Consider the following 23,759-nt stretch of genomic DNA (forward strand, 5'->3'; position numbering starts at 1 on the left):
CCTGCTGATGCTTGCTTTGTTGGCAGTTTGTTTCAGGTATTCTATTCCCCCCCCCCCCCCTTGGGCTAATACTGTACCAATTGTTATTTGCTTCTGTCCAGATAAATAACAGTAGCAAGTGCTCCTATATTGTCTGCCATTGACCTATGGAAAACACTATGCAGATACAGCTTTCAGTCATTATTTGCACATAGCCAGAGAAGGAAGCATCATTAACCTGTTCATGTTAAAAACTAAACACAGGAACGTGCATGTGTCAGCAGGGAAAGTGTGTAAACCCACCTGTGTTGAATCAAAGCTTGCCAGACTCCTCAGCACCTGCTAAAATGAGGGATGGAGCAAGATGGTGTGTGGCAGATTCAGCTTAACGCCTGTGTTGCAGAAAGACCACTGCAGTACAAGAAAGGGGGAGACTTTTGAAGGTGCTGATGCAGATTAGTGGCAACCACTTTATGGGCTTTTGTGTGATTGTGGGAGAGGGAATGGCCACTGGATGGTTTACGTTGTGTCCTTGCCAAGGTACTACAGAAATGCAGTGTCAAAGGCAATGGAAGAATCCAGACCCCATGCTCTGTGCTTTAACCACTAGCTCATGCTGTTTTTCTGCATTTGGATTTAGCTCCTCTGTCTCTGGAGTATTATAGTGCTGTGGTTTCAATGTACTAGGAGGTGCCTGAACAAAGACAAAAACTCTTGCTCTGACTTAGAGCTGGTTGTCTGAATGAGAAAGAAAATGGTTTCAGTTCAGAGCTATAAGATCTAAGAAAGACGTATTGTTCTGGTGCATGCTGGTTGGCCTGCCTTGCTGCTTTGGCAGAGTGGCAGTGCCCACTGACCCCACTAAGGGGTAAGAGTGCTGCTGGGCAAGGGGCTATCGTGTTAATCCTAGTCACAAGGAGACAAGGGGTTATCCTCGGAAAAAATATAAGTGTGTGTGTGTGTGTGTGTCAAGGAGGGTGGGCGGGTGAGCCAATAATGAAGCCAATGTCTTCCCTCACCAAAGAAGGGAGAAGCTGGGAAGAATTTAGAAGGGGCCATTACAGCTGTTAATAGGAGGGAAGTTTATGGCATGGAAGGAGATGCAGAGATTAGTACTGGGCAGAAATTTTCCACTGAAATGTTTTTTCCTAGGGGAAGATTATGCATTAGTTTTAACAGGGATGGGGTTTTGTGTGAGCGACACTCTCATCCTCATACTCAGAGTACACTGAGTGTGAGAAAGGCATGTATGTACCCGTCCATCCTAATACCTGCTTCCCAATACCTGGTGTGTAAATCTGAGATTTAAGTGCTCCAGGCTGAAGTCCCCCTTTTGCCTACTCCAGATCAGACATTGACAGTTCAGTGTAGCATCTTCTGGATAAGGGTCCTAGTGAATGGGACCCTTCCTGACTCAGGCTCAGTAAGGACAGTTGTCCTTCTAGCTTTGCTAGTTCAGAGATCTCTGTTCTTTGCCAAATGGAGAATGAGAAAAATCTGTAAAGCTGCTAAACCTGTTATGTTTTCCTATAGGGAAAACCAGACTGACTTGCAATCAATGCAGCTATCACTGGCAGAGGGATGGTGGGAGTTGACTGCCTGATCAACAAGAAGAGCAGATAGTGGGGTGGGAGACTGGAAGGCAAAAACAAGAAAACTGTTTGATGCAGCAAAGGAGGGTGATGCGGGTAGAATGATGCATAGAGGCACTAGTATGCACAGAGCAAAAAGAGTTAGTCARGCATCAACATTGTGAATAGATTTGAGGGAAGCACTAAAGTGGCGGCTTTACAGATCGACAACCTGGACAAATTAGAGGAATTGGGCCAGGACATGTTTAATTAGAGACAACTAAGCTTTCTTGCCTTGTTCTCCCAGTCTGTGTGAGAATGGCACTGGGTTGAATATAGCTTGGGAGAGCCCACAGGGCAGTTGGTGATAAGAGCTTGCACCAGAGAGAGAGTCCAAGACCAAGACAGGGCTGCTAGCTTTGGGAAAGGGAGGGTTGAAGAGGGCTGCAAGGGATGATCTGTTAATCTGGGGCATTCTGCACGCAGGATAAGATATAGAGATTGTTTCAAGGGGATCAAAGGGATAGGACTGCAAGGAAGTAAATCTGGAAGGGAATGGGAATGAATTAAAATATGACCTCTGGTAAATAAGGGAGTGAGAGGACATGATAGCTAGAGAGGGAGCAAGGCAGCAAGGAGACAGAAGGAGGGGGATTGCCTTTCTAATTACGGGTATCTGTAACTTTCCTGAGATATAACAGGCAGAGGATGACTAACAAATGGCTGAGTCACACAAACCGTGTGACTGAGAGTCTAAATTCAGCTAATAAGGGGCTTGAACACTCATGAAACTTGGAAATTTTCTTCTAATACTGTTCTGGTGCAGGTGATCCTAAACCTCCTATAGCCAAAGACTTTCCAAGTGCTGTTTGGAAACATCCAGCTTAGTAAATAGGTCAACATTCATGCTGGCAGGCAAATTTATTACCTGATTCACCCCTTCCTAGTGGAGGAAGGAACTTTTGGCCAACTAAACAATTGTTTGTCTGTTTTCTACCCATAAAACCATTTTCAGGGAAATGTAATCAGATGTGTAGGGGTTTTTTTTAAATCAGATTTAATCGGAGCCTTCACCGTGGTAATTTGGTGAATGATGTCGCTTAGGGTAGAAACAATGCCTTGCCTGTCTTTGTAAGTCTACTATTACCATAACTATTACTTGTAGAGCTTTCAGATACTTGGCACTTTAGGAAATAATGATAAACTGTGTCCTCAGTTTCAAGGTGCTGGCTATTGAAAGCCTTTGTTTCATGCATGCTTAATGCTGGCATAAATTGGTAGCACCACCAAAGGAAATGATCTCTGCCTTCCACTTCCCCTCACCTGTGACCTAGACTGATGTAAGTTAAAATTATCTGTTGTCTTTGATACCAGTTGATTAACCAGGTACAATCTTGGTTGTCTGAAGTATCTCAGATAATGCCTTTAAAGAGAGAAGATATAAAGGTGGACTTCCGCCCTGCCCAAATGGAATAGCTTGTTTTCCTGACAGCAATCACTGAAAAAATACAGGGTGATGGAAACTGGAGTGAATGTCTCTCCACACCTGAGTTGGAGTTTTCTGTGCGTGCACTAGAGAGATTTGGGCACCAGTAGGTTTTTGTGGATACTGTAGATTGATGGAGTTTACCTACTTGTGTCTTGGAAACCTGTAGCTCACATGGGACAAGTGAGTTGACCCACTTCTCCCTTACCTTTATATTTCTGGGAAAGGGCTATAAAACAGGCAGGCTGGCTATTAAACACAAATCCAGAATAGGCAAGCTTGATCTTTTTAGCCTCAGGGCTCAGACATTAGTCACATGCAAATCAGTGATAAATCAGTGCCGCTTGGCTCCTGAAGCTGCCTAGCAAATCACCAGTTGAAAACATTATTTTTAAAAGTACACATCTAATCCTTTTCTCCATAAAGGAGTAGATCCAACCTCCTGACTCAGCAGCATTTTTCAGAGTGGGAGCTGGACTGTTTCACAAGATTTCATGGGATTTTCACGTAGGGAGAAGGGAATCAAGATGTTACCTGATTCCTAGCCCTTCCTCAATTCTCTTCCATCTCCTCTTCATATTAGCCAGAGGGCTTCAGCAGTAGATGCATTTATGAAATAGCTGAGAGGAAGTGGCCCTGATTTTGTTTCTCTGTGAAAAGTTTCACTGTCACAATTCCCTGGATGGTACACAGTGCTCTGAGATTCTACATGCACAATAGCTAGTTTTAAAGATTTCTGTTTAATCAAGAGTGAAGTAAATGTCAGAGATTCAATGTTCTAGATCAGCAGTTTTCAACACTGATACATCTTAATCGAGCAATTAGGTGCCTTTTTTGTTATTGTTTGGTGTTTTCCACATTGGAGAAGGGAACAGATTTGCTGTTTTGCTCTGATGACTGCTAGCAGCAGTGTTTGTTGTTAACAGAGACATTTACACCTAACCACCAGTTGGCAGGTGTTAACACTTTGTTACTTGCTATTCCCACATGCTGAGGATTGTGGGAAAGCTGTCAAGCTCTCCATCTTGTGTAACGCTTTGGTTTTACGATAACAACAACAACAACAACAACAACAACAACAACAACAACAACAACAAGCTCTGTACAAATGCAGACACTCTGTAGAAAAGCAGTGCTAGCACAGAAAACAATAGGGCGGATTCTGATGCCTCCTGGCTCAGGCCGGAGGCAATATAAAGCTTCATGAAAAGTTTGAGGTATTTCCTTATCTTGGTTTAGGAGTAGGTATATGAAGGTGGGGAGATTTTTTTGGTGATACAGGCTGATCTTTTGAAGAAGCCAAGAGTGCTACTGTGTATGCCCCAACACTTATAGTCTGCCTCTGACATTTGTACTCATTTGTATTCAGGAAAAAAGGTATGATTATAAGTACAGCATACAATCTGTTAAAATAACATGGAAAGAGGATAGTAATGTTTTGATTCATTTGGGGGTGACTCTGGCACATGAGAAATGAGAATTTCTATTGGTACAGCCCTTCTGCAGAATGCAGATGTGGCCAGAACCAGAAAGACTCTCTGTGAACTATAGCAAATATATATATAAAAAGACTTTGTCTCTTTTGCTTTCTGTCATCTGTGTACTTATATATGCTCTGCCTTTGTAGCCACAAGGTCATCGTTTTATAGGCAAGTGGTTCAAGTGACTGATTTATTGCTGATGATGTGAGGTTTGGTTGATTTTTGATTTACAAGAAGACACTTGAGGAGGAGGAGTGGGGGGTGCAAGGCAGCTGCAGAGTCAAGTGCAGAGTGTCTACAGCTGGGAAAGTAGCTAGTGCTAGTGGGCCACATTCTCTGCTGCCTTACATCAGTGCTCGTTTATATGGCTGACTTCGGCAGGGCTGCACAGTCTAATTCCACCTCTTCCCCTGAAACAGTGYTGCATGGATTGTTTTCTTAATCTGCAGAATTATGCCCTCAGAGAGGAAGGATTTCATGCATTTGTTTTTTGATGGGAGTGGTTCAGGTGGAAAGAACATAAAAACAGGAGTCATGGTAGATTCTCCTGTGTGGGGGCTATGCCTGGACTGCCTTTTGAGCATGATCTCAATTTTGGAGTTATACCCCRATTCATCTTTTGTCCAGACTGGACATTAGCTTTGGACTAACTTTACAGTGTAGCAGGAAAGAAACTTATCCTTGCACTATGAATAGGCTTGGGTTCAGGCTAGGCTTCTGGTGATTTACCACCAGGAGAAGGCATTTCTTGAGATATACCCATGTTGGCTTGAGTCCACCAATGCCTGTCCTGTCGAACTGAAACAGTGTCCCCTGACAGACAGGTTGGCCAAGTTCTTTCTTGGAAAGGCTACTCCTGCACAACATGAAGCCCTGTGGGATTTGGAGGCAGCCAAGCAGCGGGTTGTTAACAATATGGATGTACAGTCCTGCTCTAGTGGCCTGCCCCCAGGTCCATATTATGCAAGGTAGTGTCGACATAGCCTTGAAATCTTTGAATTTAAGTTGGTTGTCATTCTGGAAGACAGGTTTGAGGTTAGCCAAAAGGTAGGGGCTTAATGGAGGAATCACTGAGTGAAACCCCCGGGACTGTCTTTTGTAGGAAGTCAGGGTGGGATCATTGTGGTCTCTTCTGACTTCACAGGCCTGTGAACTACTGCAGTAAGCAGTTTATTTAATCAAGTTAGTCTTATTTTCTCTTCATGAAAATCATCCCTGTACCTGTGCATCCTTTTTAAAAGCCTTCATGTTTGTAGAGCCCTCTCCTGCAAGCTGGTTCTGACAGATATGCCTGCTAAATTCGGGTGTGTGGGGGAGGTACTGACTTGCATACATCTGCATGCTGTATTTCCCAACTTCAGACTTCTCTTTAAAATAAATTACTTGCTCTGGCTTTGTCACAGGAAGCAAGTCAGAGAAGTCACTAATACTGGTAAAAATCAATACGTGGAACAAATGTTCAGAAACACATATTGTGTATGGGCATGGTCCTGAATTTGTTGCTGTGCATATTAAATGGGATTTTTGTCTTTTGAAAACCCTAGGTAGAAAAATCTCATCGCTTAGGGAAACTAGAGTGAAAGCGAGAGGAGGGAAAAACAGTCATTTCATGAATGGGACTCAGAAAGCAGGTTTGACTTTGCCATACACCCTCTGTTGACTTAATTTCTTTGTGCACTGCTTGTTTCTGTAAGGGGGGACAGTGCTATGTGTAGATTTTGCAGGGCTAGAAAAACATGTGCTGACTGTTTTCAAGGTGCTCACATGAAAAAAAAAGTGATTTGAAGAAATGAAATTGTAGATTTGATTGGAGAGAATGGCTAAAAGCTGCCAAAAGACTGTTAGCACACTGTAAGAAGGTCCTTTCCTGAGGCTGTGAGTTTCTTCTCCCGCCCAAAGGCCAGGTGTAGCTGTGAGCACATTCTCCTCTGCTAGAGCACTAAGTAGGTTATCCATTTTCCACTATAGCTTATACCCATTTCACTTTGCAGTGCAACAGGTTGAGAAAAATGCTAGCAATCATTTGTGTCCCCCTTTGTTGGGGGGTGATAGCTCCCTAAAATGTGGCAGCGGTTTTGCTGTGATTATATGATCTCATCCACAGTTGCTATTTTCTGCTTGTATTGTGGAGGTACTGTACCTAGAGGTCTACAGCGAGGACTTGGACACTGCTGTTTTTGGCAGTAAGCGTGCACAAGAGTCAGTTCCTCCTTAAGGGACCATCCATCTGGAGTGCTGGTCCTGCAGACACAAGACCAGTCAGTTAAGCTATGTGGTTATATGAATATCTGAAGAACTGGAGCTGATCTTCCTTACTTGTCAGCACCTTAGCATCCCTGGTGTGAGCAGAGTCCTCAGCATTTTGCAAAGGGATTCATGTTTAATTTGTATTATTTGATCTCTGTAAGTGAAACAAGGAAGGAAAGATTTCCTGAATTCCTGGTAGGATTTCTGCTCTTATTTTTTTCTCTCTATATAAACTTCTCTTCCCCCCCCCACCCCCCACCCCACCCAGGCTTAAACAGTGCCGGGAAATTCTGTACTTACCCAGCTGTACTGTCTGAGGAAAGCCAAGTTTTTTTTTCCCCTGCCTCAAAATCATAATAGTTAGAAATGACTTCTTAGCTCACTGAGTTTCCCAGAGAGAGGACATATCAGATGCTTAACTGATATGCCCCTTGTACTTAGCCAAAAGGCCAAACAGAGGTTAGGGCAAGTGGGTACACACAACTTCTTTATCCAAGTCCTTGAGGATTTCCCATTAGCCAAGTCAGAACTTCTTTCTTTTTTTTCAGGAAAAAATAATTAACATAGATCAAATACAATAGGTTAATTTATTTTGGTTGTAGCCCTCCTTCTCCTCCTGCAAACTGTGCAGCCTGTGGACAGAGATGTTACAGTTTGTTCCTCAAATGGCTCTCTTGTGGGAAGAAATGAAGTGATCACCTGAAAAAGCTCACCTCAAAATGGGTCATTGCTTGGGAATACTTATTATGAAATAGTTTTAGACCAAGTTGATTTGTGTGTTAGCAAAGGGTTCAGGTAAACGTTTCCTTGCATGTATTTGATGCTATGTTGATGACCAAATTCTTACGCATGTTTTTGTGTCACTTCATGGCAGTGTGACCTTTTTCTTGCTGCTTTTAAATGAAGTACTGAAACACTGGAGTTCTGTGAGTTAGTCCTTTCTTGTTCTGCTAGGAATGGAAAACAGTTTGTTTGGACTGGCAGAAGCCCTGATACTTTATTTACTGTGCTTTTGGATGGGTGCATTATATGTTCTGGGCCATGACAAGTGATTATACAGCATGTGATCCTGCAACATTCACTTACACAAGCAGTCCTACCCAAATCGGGACGGTAAAACCTGTATCAGTAAAGACATTGTGACCCAGCACTAGGTTTTATCCATGGGTGGAGAGCTCGAATGCCCAGTTCGTGCAATAAGAACTGGTGCACTAAAATAGAACCGTGCATGAGAAAGCTCACAAGCTGCTATAACATTTCCTCAGCCACGCTCACCATTAGAACTTTCCTGGCAGAGCTGGACTGCATCCGCAGGTCACGTTGGCTTTGCCTGGATTGATGGGATCTCAGCATCTGTCCCCCTGTGCTTTCAGGAAGTCGAGTTGGGAGCTGTTTGGTGTAACAGCCCTGTAAGATCAGAAAAGGATGCCAGTGCCTGGCTGTGACTGTCAAAGTGATTTGTGTCCAAAAGCATAGTATCAAGCAATAAGCACAGTGTCCATGTTTGGGTGTGTCAGAGGACTCCAACTAGTCCTGGTCTCATGCTCAACAAGATACAAGATTAAACACAGGGCAGGGTCTTTCTTTTTTGCTATTTTAAAATAGGTAAAAGTAGACCGTTAAATATATATAAATAGTTAAATATACATGGAATAAATAAATGTAGAATTACTAGGGTTGGGGCAAAGAGGTCTCTAGTTCCTTTCCTCCTCCTGACCCCAGGAGCACCAGGTGATGTGGTACGATGGTTCCCATGTCACTGCCCAGCCTTTGCCTCATGACTGTGTGGGTCCCCTGCCAGGATGAGACCTATGTCCCTTCTGGCTAGCTCTGGTGGCATAAAAACTCTCCTCCCAAAATCGCTGCTGTGCGGTAGGTTCCAGGAAAGCATAAGCCAGGAAGAAAAGGGAAAGGGGTCTTGATGTCCCCAGAATGGGCAAAGTTGAGAAACCTACTGAACCTACAATAATGCTTGGGAAATGTCTCTCCTTTCCTTGGATTTATTTTCATCTTACCTGCACTTTGCTGCCAGATTGATGGGGCTCAGAGCTGATGAGGGGCTTCTCATGGAAAATACTTTTTTCAAGTAGCACATCTGAGCCATAGGGCTCAGAGAGTCAAGAAATGCTCTTCTCCCATGAAAAGATCACTCCTGGAGTGCACATATTTCACAGACAGAAACATTAATATGTGGAGCTGTGATGCTGACCCTGCACTTTGCTTTGGTACTAATTAATTATCTGGATTTTTGAATAGTTAGATTCTAGGTAGCAAATGGTAACTGGTACAGATAGCAGAAAGTGAACAGCARCTTTGCTTCATTTTTTTCCTTGGGAACTTAAAAATTCCAATCTTGCTACATTAAGGTAAGTCATCCAGAAATGCTCCAGCTGTTCTTTGCATTGTGGGAGCCAAATCCAGCATTTTGATTTTTTTTTGTCTTTGTTTTTTCAGAGGCCAATTCTGAAACTATTGACATGTTAGGTAATGGAATCTTATCTGTACTCTCCTTCAGTTATTTGGATTTTCCTAGCTTATTTATTTGAGGTGGACTCCTTCCAACTGTTCGTTTAAAATACCAAATCCACCAGCAGGTAAACTAGCCAGCCTTTTTCAGGAATTGGGAAGTCTAGTGGTGATGGTGGCTCTTTAGACTCCCTGTGGCCCTTTATTAGCTCTTTAGGCTCCCTGTTCTCCTTCACTGAATACTCTGGAGACAGTCTGAACACACAGGAATTTTGGTCAAAAGTGCTAGAACAAAATAACTGTTGTGGTTTGTTTTCTGTTTTTAACAAGAGCTCCATTTGCTGCCATGTGTGGTGAACCTTTCTCAACTCTTTCCATTTGCAGAAGAGAGGCAATCCCTCCTTCAATACTCCTAAGGGGAGGATCTGTTGAAGAGAATTTTTTTCTTTGAAAAAATTTTTTTTCAGAGGGCCCTGCTTGCATGAAGTTGCAGAGCAGGAGTGTTAGAACGAGAAAAAGGCAGAAATTATTTAGGGCATTGGCCTCTTTCTGCACATACACAGAAACCCTGGAGCAATGGGACCCATGCCCAGCTTGGGATGCTGATGATAAATGAGTGATGAAATATGAGTGATCACTTCAGAGTTCTGCTTGCAACCTCCTGCTTATGCAACAATTTCTGGGTGCATGATGAGGAGAGCAGCACATGCTGCACACAGCAGCCTGCACCTAAGCAGCTCTAAGGGGTGATCTGGGCATTGGGTAATCTCATGCTTGTGTGCCACATGGGTAGTCCCTTTCCTCAAGGAAACATGTTCTTCCAGTGCTCAGCTCCTTCTGCTTTTGAATGGAGAAGAAGACAGCATGTGGCTATGGATCAAATTATGTAGAGTCCTTTCTACAGAATTTGTAATCTCTAAGCTGGTCCTTTTGCTGTTGTTGTTTCCAATGAAGCTGTTTGAGAATTTCCAGTGCTGTTAATATTTTTAATCGAASCCTTTCTAACTTAAAAGATAGGCAGCTATCATAAAGCTAGAGCCAAGTGACTGGTTTAGGTCATGGCAAAGTGACAGGTGTTATGTTAACTAGCCTATTATCAGTGATTGCACCAGGTACAATTCTGTAAATGGCCTTATAACAGCACAGTAGTAGGTTTTGATCTTCATTTTCTCCCTTTAATTGGGTGGCCTTTCTCATGTCTCTCCCTGCCTATAGTCTTGTTAATTCATGAGAAAGGAATGGACTGGCCAGGAAATCAAAAGACTGGGTACTTAGAATGAACAAAAACACACAGCATTTTATAGCAATTCAAAGAATATGGAAGCATTTACACTTCTGATACCACCTGTTTTGTGTGCCAAAGATTGTGATGGGAACAAAAAAATTACAGGGTTCAGAAAAAAGCCTTTTTTGTGCAAAAATTTTAAAGAAATGGGCAATAGAAGTTATCTTGGGCTGTGAGTGAAGCAGAAACATTTGTCATGAACTCAGTGAATGAAGTGGATCTAATTACTGTGTAACAAAACAAAGGAAGATGGCTTAGCAAGCTTTTTGATTTCGGATGCTTAGTGATACCACAGTGCTACAGTGTTTGACAGCTGTAGGTAAAGGTGGAGAATGTTAGCCCAGTCTTTTTTCCTAGAGTTTGTCAGGTTCACTGAGGTTCTCATATAGAAATCCATCAAATACTATTACCTCCATATATGTGTTAATAATATTTTTAATCTTCATTACATTTTCTCTTGGGTCTATATGCTACATGAATATTTCTTGGCATGCCTACAGATCTCTAATTATTTGTATATTTGGCATGCTTCAGGCCAACTTTAAATGAATGTGTATGGGAATCCTTGCTGTGTATGGGAGTATTTTAGCACCATACAATACCTGTGTGGTAATGTTAATCATGTCAAAAAAAAACAAAGAAAATGCGGAAGAGGAATCCTGATGAATTTTTGATCAAAGTGGTATATTGGAGAATCCAGCCAGTGATGTTCAAAGGAGTTATGGCTGCCTTTGGACATTTCATACCTCTGTTGATAGAAGTAATTGTTTATATTTTCTCAGGATAGCCCAGAGGGGATAAGGCCATGCCTGCAACTCATCTAGAAATGCCTGAAGTAGCTCTAAGCTACTTTGCCTGATAGCACAAAATTCAGTATGGGCAGAAATCTTGCCTCTGACACTTGATAAATAGACAGGCAACATTTCCTCTGAGGTGAGCTTGCTTCTTACTCTGAACCAGAACTGAGATGTCCTTTCTTGTCTCCCTCAGCAGCCCTCMCTTTGGATCCCAGCATTAGGCATGTTATGCAAAGCCCTCTGGTTTCTGTGCACTGGAGTCACCTAGTTGCCTCTGGGGATGGGCAGCCAGTGACCTGAATATACCACTGGCAGTGGAGAGTGTGCGTTTTTGAGTAAATGCCAGTGAATGGAGAGGCAGAGAGAGATCAGGAAGTTGGGCCCATAAAAAACCAAAAGAAGTTATGAAATACAGTGCTATAAAACTTCTTTTGTGGGGTCCTCAAACTATTGGCACTTCTCTATTGTGGTTTATGACATTTCTGGCACCTCTGGGAGAAGGACAGTCCTGTCTTTCAGTGTTCAGGGTTATTTACTGTGTGTCATTGACTTTGAGCCTGCTGTTCCAGACAGGTACATTCTCACTCTCTCCCTCTTCTACACTGTTGCTCTCCTTTGCTGTTTCTGTGTGGTGTTATCTACTGCTTGGGGAAAAAAAGGTGTGAGAAAAATGTGCAGGTATATTTGCTTGAATGGCATGCTGTAGGGGCCAGATTTGTCAGGGAGTTTTCGTGTCTGTGTGGCCCAAGCACTTGAAGCAGGGTAGTTAGGTGCACAGAGCAGAGTGTGCAAATGCCTGCAGAAATCTGGCTGATCGTGGCCCACCAGGCACAGGTGCAGCTTATGAGGCTCAGTGCTACACCAGAGGTGCACACAGAAGGTGTTTGGCAGTTGTCCTGACAACATCAGGGCTGAGGATGGCAGAAGAGGTAAGGAGCTACATGGAGTTGTCCCACAGATCGTATATGGTCCTTGGGCCACCGGTTGGTCCCCTGTATGTAAATATACCACGGTTAGTACCCCTGACTTAATTCCTACTATATATTCCCTCTGGTGGCTCAGTTTGGATCGATCTCCAAACTCTGCAAAGTGGTTTGAGTGCTGTGGTATAGTGAGTGGCCTGGTCTCAGTCATGCTGTGAAGGGCTTTTGTAGTTCGGTGCTTGTGCAAATAGGACAGAGCCTCCAGCCCTAAAGTGATGAGCAGACTTCCCCAAAGGCAGAGAGGCAGACTAGAAGAGTGGCTGCTTGCAGTTTCTCTTTGCTCCATTCAGGTTCAAAAATCTGCCTTGCATGTGCTGAAAGAGCAGAGGCCTCTGCTGGCTGCCTTACAAGAGACTTGCACCTCTCTTTCCCTAGCTTTTGCAGCAGAGAGTAGTGCTTTCTTTTCCTTTTTACGTACCCTTATCCTATCACAGGCCTCTCTGTACCACTAGGACCTCGTCGAATCTCTCCCTCCCCTGACCTCAACAATTTAACCCACTCCTCCCTGTGCCCCCTCACTTTTCATTTTCCCCATGCCCCTCTCCATTTCACCACCAGTTAGGCACAATCTTCCACATAGAGCTGTGCTGCAGTAGAAGCTGCACGTGGGTCAAGAGGGGAGAAAGGATTTAGACACTTCTAAGCATAGTGTTTTTTCGTGACAGTTAGCCTGGTTTTTCTGGCTGAAGAAAGAGAAACAGATCTGGTTCTTAGCTATCACCGCCAAAGCCTGCATTGCTGTTACACCCTGGACGGTGCCAGGTTCCCGTAAGAGGAGCAGGTCAATGGGAAGCACTGCACAGGCAAGTTCCAAAACACTCCCCGAGAGCCTCTGGGAGTGTCAGCAGATCTCTGACCAAAGCCAAGAGATGGGCCTCAGTGCATCGCTGGGGCTAGCTGACGGCACCTCTGAAATATGCGTAGGATTAGCTGTTGTCGCACGCACAGCCTTCCTGCAGACTTGGGGTGTTCGGATCTGCCCACTCCCTCAAGCCATTGCAAGGAGCATGGTCCGCAGAGGCACTTGAGCTGCATGAGGCTGGTGCAGCATGTGGGTTAGCCTGGTATCTCTGAGTGGTGAAGGAGGCAGGGAGAAGCTGTGAAAGAGACTTTTTGATTTCATTACTTTCTTCACACACCCTGTATCCTGTCTGCCGAGAGCACTTAGCAGATTCATGGACCTGGACTGCCGGGTGAGTTGAAAAAAGGAAAAAGTGAGAGAGAGGGAGAGGGAGAGAAAACCAAGGGAATCCATTAAAAATTGCCTCTGCTACCTCATTAATCTTTTGCAACAAATAATACATGCAAAACTTGGACTAGCGAAGTCTCCAAAGAACAACATTTTTTTTGGTGAGGTTATAACAAATTAAAGAAATAAATTAAGTCACCAGCACAGCAGGAAAGTGCTTGAGGCCTCCAGGATTTGTGTGTTTTACCATTGTTCTAAAAATAAACTGGGGAAAAAAATTCAAAGTCTTTCAGTTGAAAAATAATATTTGTTTTAAGTGGCCGTGTTTGGGTTTTTCTCCTGCATGGCGCTTCGCAACCTTTCCCAGCCCTGCAGCTGATTTTTGGAAACAGAAGGCAGAAAATGGTAGGAGTGAAGGTAGCAAAGCCATGCTGTGGTGAAGGGGGTGGCATGCTGAGCCTTAGCAGGAAGGCTGTAAAGCAAAATTAAAACCCCTGTGCCTCACCCCACTGCAATTGCTGAGACAACTAATGTGTTTGAGATTAACAGTTGGTTTTCTGGCCTCATTAGGCCCAAACCAATGGAAAAACTTCTGTCAACTTCGGTGAGATTTGGCACAGGGGTGGCTGGTGCCCCAAATAAATGGCCAGGCTGTGTCCTCTCTTCTCATGCTCTACTATAGACTGGTCATTTTTTTAAAGAGGGAAACAAGGATCCTAAGGCTTCCCAAGCTGCAGGAAATGAGAGGAAGAAGGGCTTCCTTCTGATTCCCCTTCTCCATGTTCCCTTTTGCAATTTGCAGTGAAGTGCCTACAGAGAACAGAATTTTCTCTTTTTTCTTCTCTCCTAAAATTGACCACTTCTCCTCTCATCCCATCTGCTGCTTCAGTACTTGCTTCTACCACCTCTCCTCTCTGGGCTACCTCCACTTCCCCATTCACAGCCTGAAGTCATTTCTTCCAGCTCCACCCAGGCCTTGCCTAGGGAAGAATAACTACAGACACTCTCTTTTAGCCTGTCCCAAAATTGGGACAACTGGTTTTTGTCAAAGCCAACTGAGCTGCTCAGTCTGCAGGCAAACAACATTTTGGTGGAGACTTTTTAAAGGTATAAATGATGGGTAGGTGTCTAGCTTCCCAGTAAGGATTCTCATAGGGAATTAGGTATGCTGAATTTCCCCTACTCCAGCCACTGTTCTTATTGAAGCTGAGTACATAAATACAAATTGGGGGGGGGGACGGGACACCAACTGTTAAAGGATGCATTCAGAGTTGCAAAGGCAAGGGTACTGTTTTCTGTCAGGTAACCTGCAAATTACCTGTAATTCCCCGCTACTTACCCAAATTCTGCAGTAGTGGGAATTATATCTCTGCATGGGTAATATAAGGAAACATTTACCCTCACTTTCCATGTAGCTCTTTGCTGCTGGAGCTCTGTCACTTGTTCCCTCTCAGTGTCAGTTCCCTTCCCTATAGAAGCCTCTCGATGGATGCAGCCATCAATGATGTGTGGATTACTTGAGTGTGGGGATAGTCCAAAGTGCACAACATGCATGTGCACACACTTGAACACACACACACACACACACACATGCAGAGGATACTTTAAAGTCAGGGAATGCCAGAACTCCAGTCACCCGTGCTGTCTTTAGTTAGTCCCCTTGTGACTCTATTATTCTGCTGTAGCGTTTAATTACATATGCTTCTAACTATTTTTCCCCTCTTTCATCCTTGTCTTATTTCGTGCACAGAATGGACTGTGCTCAATTACTGAGCAGCAAGTTAATATTTAGTTTTCTCTTTACTGCTCAGTGTGTGGCCCCTAGCCTTATTTACTGCACCATATTCAAGCCCTGCTCTGATGACAAAATGGCTGATTCCTCATGGGCTTTTCTGTGTCCTCATCATTTTAGTATCTGCGGCAACACATGTGATTTATAGTGGAACCCAGCCTGGTGCTTGTCCCCAGCCTCCTGATGGTGCCCACTTACTGCTTTCATTCTTGGGATGGTTTCAGAGTGGAAAAACATGTTGGAGAAAGCCATATAATTTGCTGTGGAGGGAGGTACCTACTTTTGTTTGTTTGTAGCTAGTGCATGTTATAAAAGCCATGAGTGAGCAGGAAGGAGGAAGGCTGCCTGCTTGTCTTAGTCTGCCTGCCACAGTTTTGAAGAGGGGAAAACTGTTCCTGCTCTGAAGCTATGGGGGAGGGCAGAAGAGTTTTTACAGAGGGCAAGATGGGGACATCCCCTGCCCCTCAAACAGGGAACGTGCAGCATGAGCATGAGTTTCATGAAAAACTCCTGGGCCCTCGTAGGGCGTCTCTTGGGAGCCAGCAGGACTGGTGCAGGGCTCAGAGCTGAGCAGAAAACACTGAAAGTTGTTGGCCTGAGAGAAGATTGGGAGGCCCCTAGTGTGTGAGGATACAGCAGAGAGGAAGGTGCAGTGGAGAAGGGTTGGAGGACCCTGGTTTGTTTCTATTCTAAGATCTGTGTTTTCTCTATTTTAAGCAGCCTGAATTCACATCTGTGCAGATCCTGACCCTTTGGCATGCTTGGGCTGCTTGTGTTAAGGAAAGATGTGGGAAGGCCACCTCAAAGCACTGGCCAGCTTGAGACCAAGTCACACATGATTCTCCAACTCACCGCTGTGCCTCTGGAGCCSCATTTCTGTGCAGCCCTCAAAGGAAGCACCCAGCACATGAATGCAAAAAGCCCCTGAGAAGGTCTCGCCTCCCATAAGCTTTGTGGAAACACCCCTTTTCTTGCTGTCTGCACAACAGCACAGACTCACTGGTCAGCGCAGGAGATAAAGTCATAATAAGTGCCATGCCAGGAAGGCACAGTAACATCAGGATTGCAGCCATATTGGTTACTCCTGGATGCTCAGTTTTGTTGGCCATGTATTAAATCACCCAAAATGCAACCAGCTGGGCAGCAGCTGGATTTCTTTGGTTAAGTTTGCTTGTTTTTTTTACACTTTTAAATCCTGCTGGCTATCCTGGCTCCTGGGATCTGCAGAAAGCTTTTGGATCTTGCTAATTGCTGTGCCAACTCATTAGTGATTTTGGAAGGTAGGCTCCTTTCTGGTGCTCGCATTCTCCCCTGGGGCAAGAGCAGAGTCGCTGCCTGTAAGGAAGGCCTGAGACAGGGGCAGAGCACTGTATCGTGTTGGACCTGTGTGGTTAAGAAGGATGGTGTTTGCTGGGCTGAGGATGACAAGGAATAAAAAAAACCTTGCAGCTAGCAAATCAGCAAGGTGTTTAGAGGACCTGCTGGTTGGATGGAGTTGAAGCTAGATCAGTATTTATCCTAAGCCTCCAGCAGGCTGAGGGGAAAGTTTCTGAAACAGTGCTAGGCTGTCATAAGTGTTGGGTTTATGTGTGAGGATGTATGAACCTAGTGGGGAGGCTGCCAAGTGCTAGTTGAAGGGGGAGAGGAGATATTTTTAGTTTATTTAATGTTTTATTGAAGTTCTCTTTCATATAACCTTAAAAGAACTTTGTTTTGTGTTTTAAAGGCCAGCAGGGGTATCTGAATAAAGAGATTGCTGAAGGCACATGATGCAAGTAGATTTCTTCAGAGTGGGTAGCTAGATAAAGAAGTGCTCTCAGCTTCTTGAAGCATGAGGGACAGCCAGGGCATAGAGTGGCAATATCCTACAGTYACCCCAAGACCGGTCTAGGTGAGCTCTCTTTTGCACTATTTCAGAGGTTGTTCTGTGCATGGCCTCCTCACAGAGATCCTAATGGCACTGGACAAGGAGGTATCAAGTCAATCATCCAGAGTTTGCCAAGGTAGTGATGCAAGTCATTGCATGTTCTGACTCTTCTCTGGTGGAAGAAAAGTGCATGGTTAAGATTTACACATGCAGCTTGGTTGTCCAGCTAGGGCCTAGCACTACACAGCCACATGCAGACAACAGTATTATTGCAATGTAATTAGGTACTCAGGATCTGCAAAAGCTCACATATCTTCTGTGTAGGACTAAGCTCCAACATGTTTGGGAGCCATGGTCGTGGCTGGTGAGCCTTTTGCTAATGGCCAGAACTGTCCCACAGGAGCCCATAGGGCCCTGTGGGACCCTGGAGTGTGCATGAATGGGAATGTAGATGTCATCAAAAGCTCTCCCTTTCCTTTCCCCTACCCCTCATAACTGGGTAAGCCCTTCTGAGTAAAGGACCAATTGACTTCAACGGTATTGATGATCCATGCTATGGTAGGGGTTGTTGCTTGTGGTAGAGAGATTACATATCTGGATCCTGCCCCAACCCAGAACAGACTTCCTTATGGCAATGTGCCTGACCACTGAGCAGTAGGAGTTTGGAGCCTTGCTTCCCCCCAGGATGACAGATGCCTCTCTGCCATGGATGTGTGTTTCTGGAGGTGTAGTGTTCATACTGCAGGGTGGGTGTCACGTCCCAGTGTAGGCTTTAGGACAAATCTTTTGCACCCAGCCTTCCTGACCTGCCACTGGCAATCCCAGGTTCCTTGGGCTACGTGCTCCCTCCAGCTGCACTTGGGCCTGGGAATGGAAAAAGTTGCTGCATCTTAGAGGGATGCTATGTTAGCTCCTCCTAAAAGAAAAATACCCCAGTGGAGACTGACATAGCAAGCCCAAATTCACACCAGTTTCTGTAGCATCTTTTAGTCCATACGTGRCATGAGGTGAATTGGCAAGGCCTTTGCTAAATGTTCTTGGGCTGACTGCTCTTCGCCTTTGAACCAGTTTCACTCAAGATATGCTCTGAAAGCCAGATCCCTCATCCTTTAACAGACATCATTAAAAGCACAGGGAAATGTACTTGTGTGAATGATGTCTCAACTCCAACACTGTGGGAAAAACTAAATCGTTACTCATTGCCCCAGTCACTGTGGTGTCAGGCCCAGGCTTGGCAGGAGTCATGGTTCAAGGCTTAGTCTCCTCTGAATTGTCAGCTCTCCAAACAATCTGTATTATTGAAACGGAAGAATCTGTTTTCCACTGGGACTTAATGTTACTTGTATTTAGCCCTGGAAGTTTCTAAGCTACCAGATTTTGAAACTGTGATGGTTAAAACAGGAAAGTGATTTTAGAGCACAGAGATTCAGAGTCAGTGGTCTGTATCTGCTCGAAGAGAAGATCTGAGAATAGTTTCGATGTCTGGATAAGAGCGTTTATCAAAGCAGGGACAGAGATGCTGGTAGCTTCCCCAGTAGCACTTCCGCATGTAAGCAGAGAACAGCTGTGTTTCCGTGTAGCCCCCTCACCACCATGATGGTTGACTTCAGGCTTGAGTATTGAACACTTATAGTAGCTGAGGTTTCTGGCTTTACAAGGAGGAAGGAGAAGAGATAGAATTACAAGAAAAGTTCTCAATATACTTATAAGGCACTGTCACACTTGAAAATTAGTGTTTGCATTTGTTTCCTGTACAGCACATACTAACTCCAGGAGGCAGAAGGTGTGAGGCAATAGGACAGGTTTTCTTGGAGCAGTTGTGGGATGGCCTGCCTGGAGCCAGGCTAAACTGAAATTAAGTAATGCTTTATGAGCAGCAAGTTTAGAAAGAAATTTACTTTTTAAAAAAGAGGGCAGCTTGGAAGCTCTGGCACCTTTCTGAACCAGGGCTTAAGCACTGTAGTGGGCAGTTCAGGTGTGGGGTTAAAAGCAGCTGGCCCAGAATGGCAGATGTTTCAAATCTAGCCTTGGATCTGAGTCAGATTTTATGTAAAGCTAAAAAGATAGTCTGGAGATGAAACAGTTTGAAATAAAAGAAGTTTGGCCAAAATTTTCATTTACATGGTCTATGTAAACCTCTCTTTCAAGCTATAGTTACTGATCTATTTTTATGTTCTTTGCTTCCCAGAGGCAAAAGTAACAATTCCATGCCAAAAAGGCCAGTTCTCCCAGCCTTTGCCACAACCAACCTGAATTCCTGAATGGCCAATGTCACAGAAGTTGCTTGTCTAAAAATTTGAGAGGTTTTTGTAAGCATTGATATTTTGGACAGAAAGAGGTCCAACTAAATCCCAGACCCTGGGTAAGTTTGAATCTTTATCCACACCTGATATCTCATCATGGTGATCCAGGCTCCTCTCTGCTTGATGTCTTTTCCAGATTTCCCTGTATTTCTTTTATCCTGGAGAGGCTAGTGAACATCTACAGCACTTTTATCGAAAAGTTTGGAAAGGGGACAGCTGAACATAATCTTCAGATAAATGTGGCATACCATGACCTCAGATAAATGGGCTCTGTCATGAGCAGAAAAGTCAGGCCTGTAGCTCTGAAAACCTTTAGATTTAGATTTCTTGCCAGAGGGTAGTGAAGGTGCTAGTGGAGTGGTGACTCTGTGGCATGGCAAGCTGGGGCGTGGAAACGCTCAGGTACACAATAGCAGCTTGGCGACCCAGACAGAGGTTTTTGTGGCTTGGGTCAGGCATGCCCTGGGAAGGTAAGATGATATGCTGCGAGGGCTTGGTGGCTTGAGCCTTCCCCTAATTAGCCAAAAGAGATGCAGTGAACTGCATGCGCCACCCATGATGCAGTAGAAGTATACAAATGTATCCAGCTCTGCTGGGCCACATTCACACCACACGTTGGTTTCTCAGTGCCAGATCCTGCTATGAACTCCAGCTCTGCATGTTGTTAGAAATAGCAGAGGGAGACAGATATCTGTATCTCTACACATGCACATACATATTTTTTGACCTGCAGCATATGGTGACGTTTGCTTAATCCATTGGAAACTCACATACCCACACATGATATGACATGTTTTTTTCTCCCCAAAATGCAAACCATAGTTTTATGCTGGGCTGTGTTTGTTGCTGCGTTCTCAGTTCCATCTCTGCTGCATAGCTGGGCAGGTATGTTTGGCATTTCTGTTCTTTTTTTGCTGTTCCAGTTAAAAAGAACTAAAACAAACAGAAATCACATAAATCATTCAGAACACATGCTTTATATCAACTGTTTCCCTGTTACTATTTTATCTCTATAAGCAGGGCAGAGGCAAGCCCCATCCAAACAAGGAAGAGAGAAAGATGCATTGCAAAATTGTGGCTGGGTCAAGTGAGTCAAGAACACATGCACAGACATATTTTTGACTGGAAGGCCCAGCTCAGAAGTGGGATGCGTGCATTTTGATGCTTATGTGTAGTGAGTTGGTGAGTGCACATACTGTAAGTTGCATACACTCTGACTGCTGCATCTGACTCACTGCATATGTACAGTTGCTGTTGGCCCAGGATTTTGGATATCTGGGCTGCCAGATACTCAGAAATCCCAGAAAAATGTGTTGTAGCAAGAGGTTCCATTGGAGAATCTAAACTTCCCAAGGAATTCAGCCCCTTATAAACCATGAAATTTGGACCACTTTTTGTCAAGAGGAAGCCTAATCCAAGCTCCCAAAATCAGATGGAGGTGTTCCGTTGAGTTAAAAAGGAGTTGGACTGGACCCATAACAGATCTCTTCTCCTATGCAGATGCAGCAGTTTCATTTTGTCTTTGCATCTTGTGGGTTTTGGACTGATCAGCTGCTGAGAGAATTCTTGGAAGCTGCTTTAGTTGTCAGCAGTCCTTACATGCTACCTGTGCTCTATGCCAAAGCCCTAGATCTCCTTATACGGAGATGTTCCCTCACATTCTACTTACTATGGCTCAACATTGCTGAAAGAGCCTATCCTTGGTCCATTGCAGCTGCTTGATTTGTTTTAATAACTTGATGGGATATCTTATTGTGTTTATCTTCTGCCACACTAGAATTAGTCCCATCCTGATTTCACTGTGATGATAATAAATGTCACCATTACTTGCCTACTACTCAAATTCTGATATGCACAGGAAAACTAAAGATGGCATAACATACTAGGCAATGTCCTAGGCTGTTGTATCTGCAGTGTAGAATAGTGGGGCTAGTTTAGTCTTTCAAATGCCAAGACCATTCCTGACAGATATTTATCAGCTCTGTTTTAAAAAACCTGTATGAAGGACATACTGTAGCATTGCTATGAACATCCTGTCCCAGCACTTCACCTCTCTGCAGTTAGAAAATTTCCCTGATGTCCAACATAGTTTCCTTTCATACAAATCTTGTTCTCTCCTCAGTGGCCACAGAGAGGATCAGTAACAATCTTTTATATATCAGATACACGAGGGACCCTATATCGTAGATGTGTCAACTGTGGTTATGGGGAACCAGAATTCTGGACTAAGGGCCTTTCTCTGCCACATATTTCCCATCTGACCTCAGACAAGTTAGTTAATCTCTGTGTTTTGCTCCCCCAGAGGGATGTTATGAGGGTAAGTTCATTGGTGGTTCAGGGGTGTTCAGATACTGCACTGACAGGGGCTACATAGGTGCATAGAGAAAGAGAGCAGATGTACATTTATTAATCTGGTTATGGACTGGTATTTAACTCAGCAGTGCTCCCAAACAAATGTCAAAGACTATATTATCAGCATGTCTCTTATCTCTGGAATTCTGTTTTGTGCTGTGCTACTTTACTTGCTGGTTTGTGGTTTGTTTTGCAGCTTCCCAGAAAAGAGAACTTTAAAAACATGAGCAGCAAAAGTCTGGTAAAAGTTGTAACCAGCTCTGACTGTCCGTCATATGATGGCCAAAAAATATCACCTGCTGATGATTTACAGACTCCTGGGAGACGTGGTGTTGAGTCTCAAAGAACTGGAAAGAGAACAACTCACCCAATGTGCTTCTTGTAATGTGTCCACACGTTTCATGCTGTCCTAATTTAGGACATGTGTAGTGTGTAATGATGAACTAGCCAACTGGTTATGCTGCTGTAAATCTCATTCCCCACCTTACAAAACACCCTTGACTGACCCCTTCTTTTGTGTAAGCTCAGCCCAGGGTTTTCAGTTCACATCRTTCTAGCCCTTTATGAACACAATTCTGCAGAAAGAGCGGTGCAATCTTTTGTTGTTTTTATTTCATTGGGCAGCCTTTTCAAGTTCTGTGGCCCACTTCTTCTTCCCTTTAAACTGTGACCAGTATTTATTTATCCATTTAAAAACAAAATAATTTAATTAAGAATCTAATTGGCAGTGTTGAAATGATCTTTGAACTATACTCCTATCACTGAAGAAAGTTTGTGAATACATAATACAAAAAATATCCTATTATCTAAAAAGCTTTCTACTAAAAGGATTTGGCATCTGAAAAGTAAGACCTGAAATTCTGCCCTAAATTATAATGTAGACATGTGAACATTATTTATAAAGGGATGGAGAGATATTCCAACTGAGTTAGAAAAGATTGTCCAAAATTAAAACTGTTTCAAGTTCAAAGGATTTCAAAACTGAACTAGACATTTAGGAGTCAAAAGGACAGTTTTTAAAGGTACCCATGTGACAGAGAGAGGTCTAATGGTCTAGGCTGCCTCTTTGGTTGATGGAGAGAGATTGGCATGTTCCAGATATGTTCTATTTTTTTAGACACTTATCTGAGGATGGAAATTCGTTGGTTGATTGTCCAGCAGGACTTTAACAGCAGGTTCATAGTTAATCATTATCATCATCTGCCAGTTCCAGTTCCCCAGGGTTCAGATGGGAAGGGAGCACTTCTGAAAGTTAGCCAGGATATAGGCCCCTCAGGCAGAAGGTGACCAGATCCATGAGAGTGAGTACCTCCTGTGCAGTCTCTCTTAGCCCTAGGATCTGAGCTGTTGCTGGCTGTGTAACAGCACACCTTAATCAGGAATATCTCCTCTTCCCCAGCCTTGGGGTAGGTGAACATCAGCACTAAAGGACCTAGTTCATGAGTCCCAAATGCCTTCTGGGGTTGAAGGCTCCAGGGCTCCAGGCCCAGACAAGACAGTGGTGCTTCTGGATACACTTAGCAGAAGAACTGGAGGTGTCTTGGAAAGTGCCCTGAAGGAGGACCCAGTGGTAAGGTGAAGGTCGGCAGATTGCTCCTGTGCCATCAGTCACCTCCATTACATCCAAGTTGCACTGCGGGCATCTCACTGCAGGTTTAGATCCAGCCCTGTGTCCTCCATGGACCTGAGCTGATAGTGGAGACAACCAGTTAGAGTTATCGAAATGCAGGTCTAGTATCAGGGTCTGATAGCTGGAATTAATGAGTGGCACACGTGAAGCCTGATTTTTCACGGCTTTGGATCCTGCGACTGAATTATCTTGTGCCTAAGAAGGTGTGACCTCTATTCCAAGCTTTTGCTGCGATTGGGGAATTCCTCAAAGTGCTCACCTCTGGGGAGTGTCTAATAAATATGATAACAGAGCTTTTAGAGCTCTCTTTTGCTAGAAACACTACAATTTT

This window comes from Apteryx rowi, unplaced genomic scaffold (assembly GCF_003343035.1).
Source record: "Apteryx rowi isolate R43461 unplaced genomic scaffold, aptRow1 scaffold_159, whole genome shotgun sequence".
Taxonomy (NCBI): domain Eukaryota; kingdom Metazoa; phylum Chordata; class Aves; order Apterygiformes; family Apterygidae; genus Apteryx; species Apteryx rowi.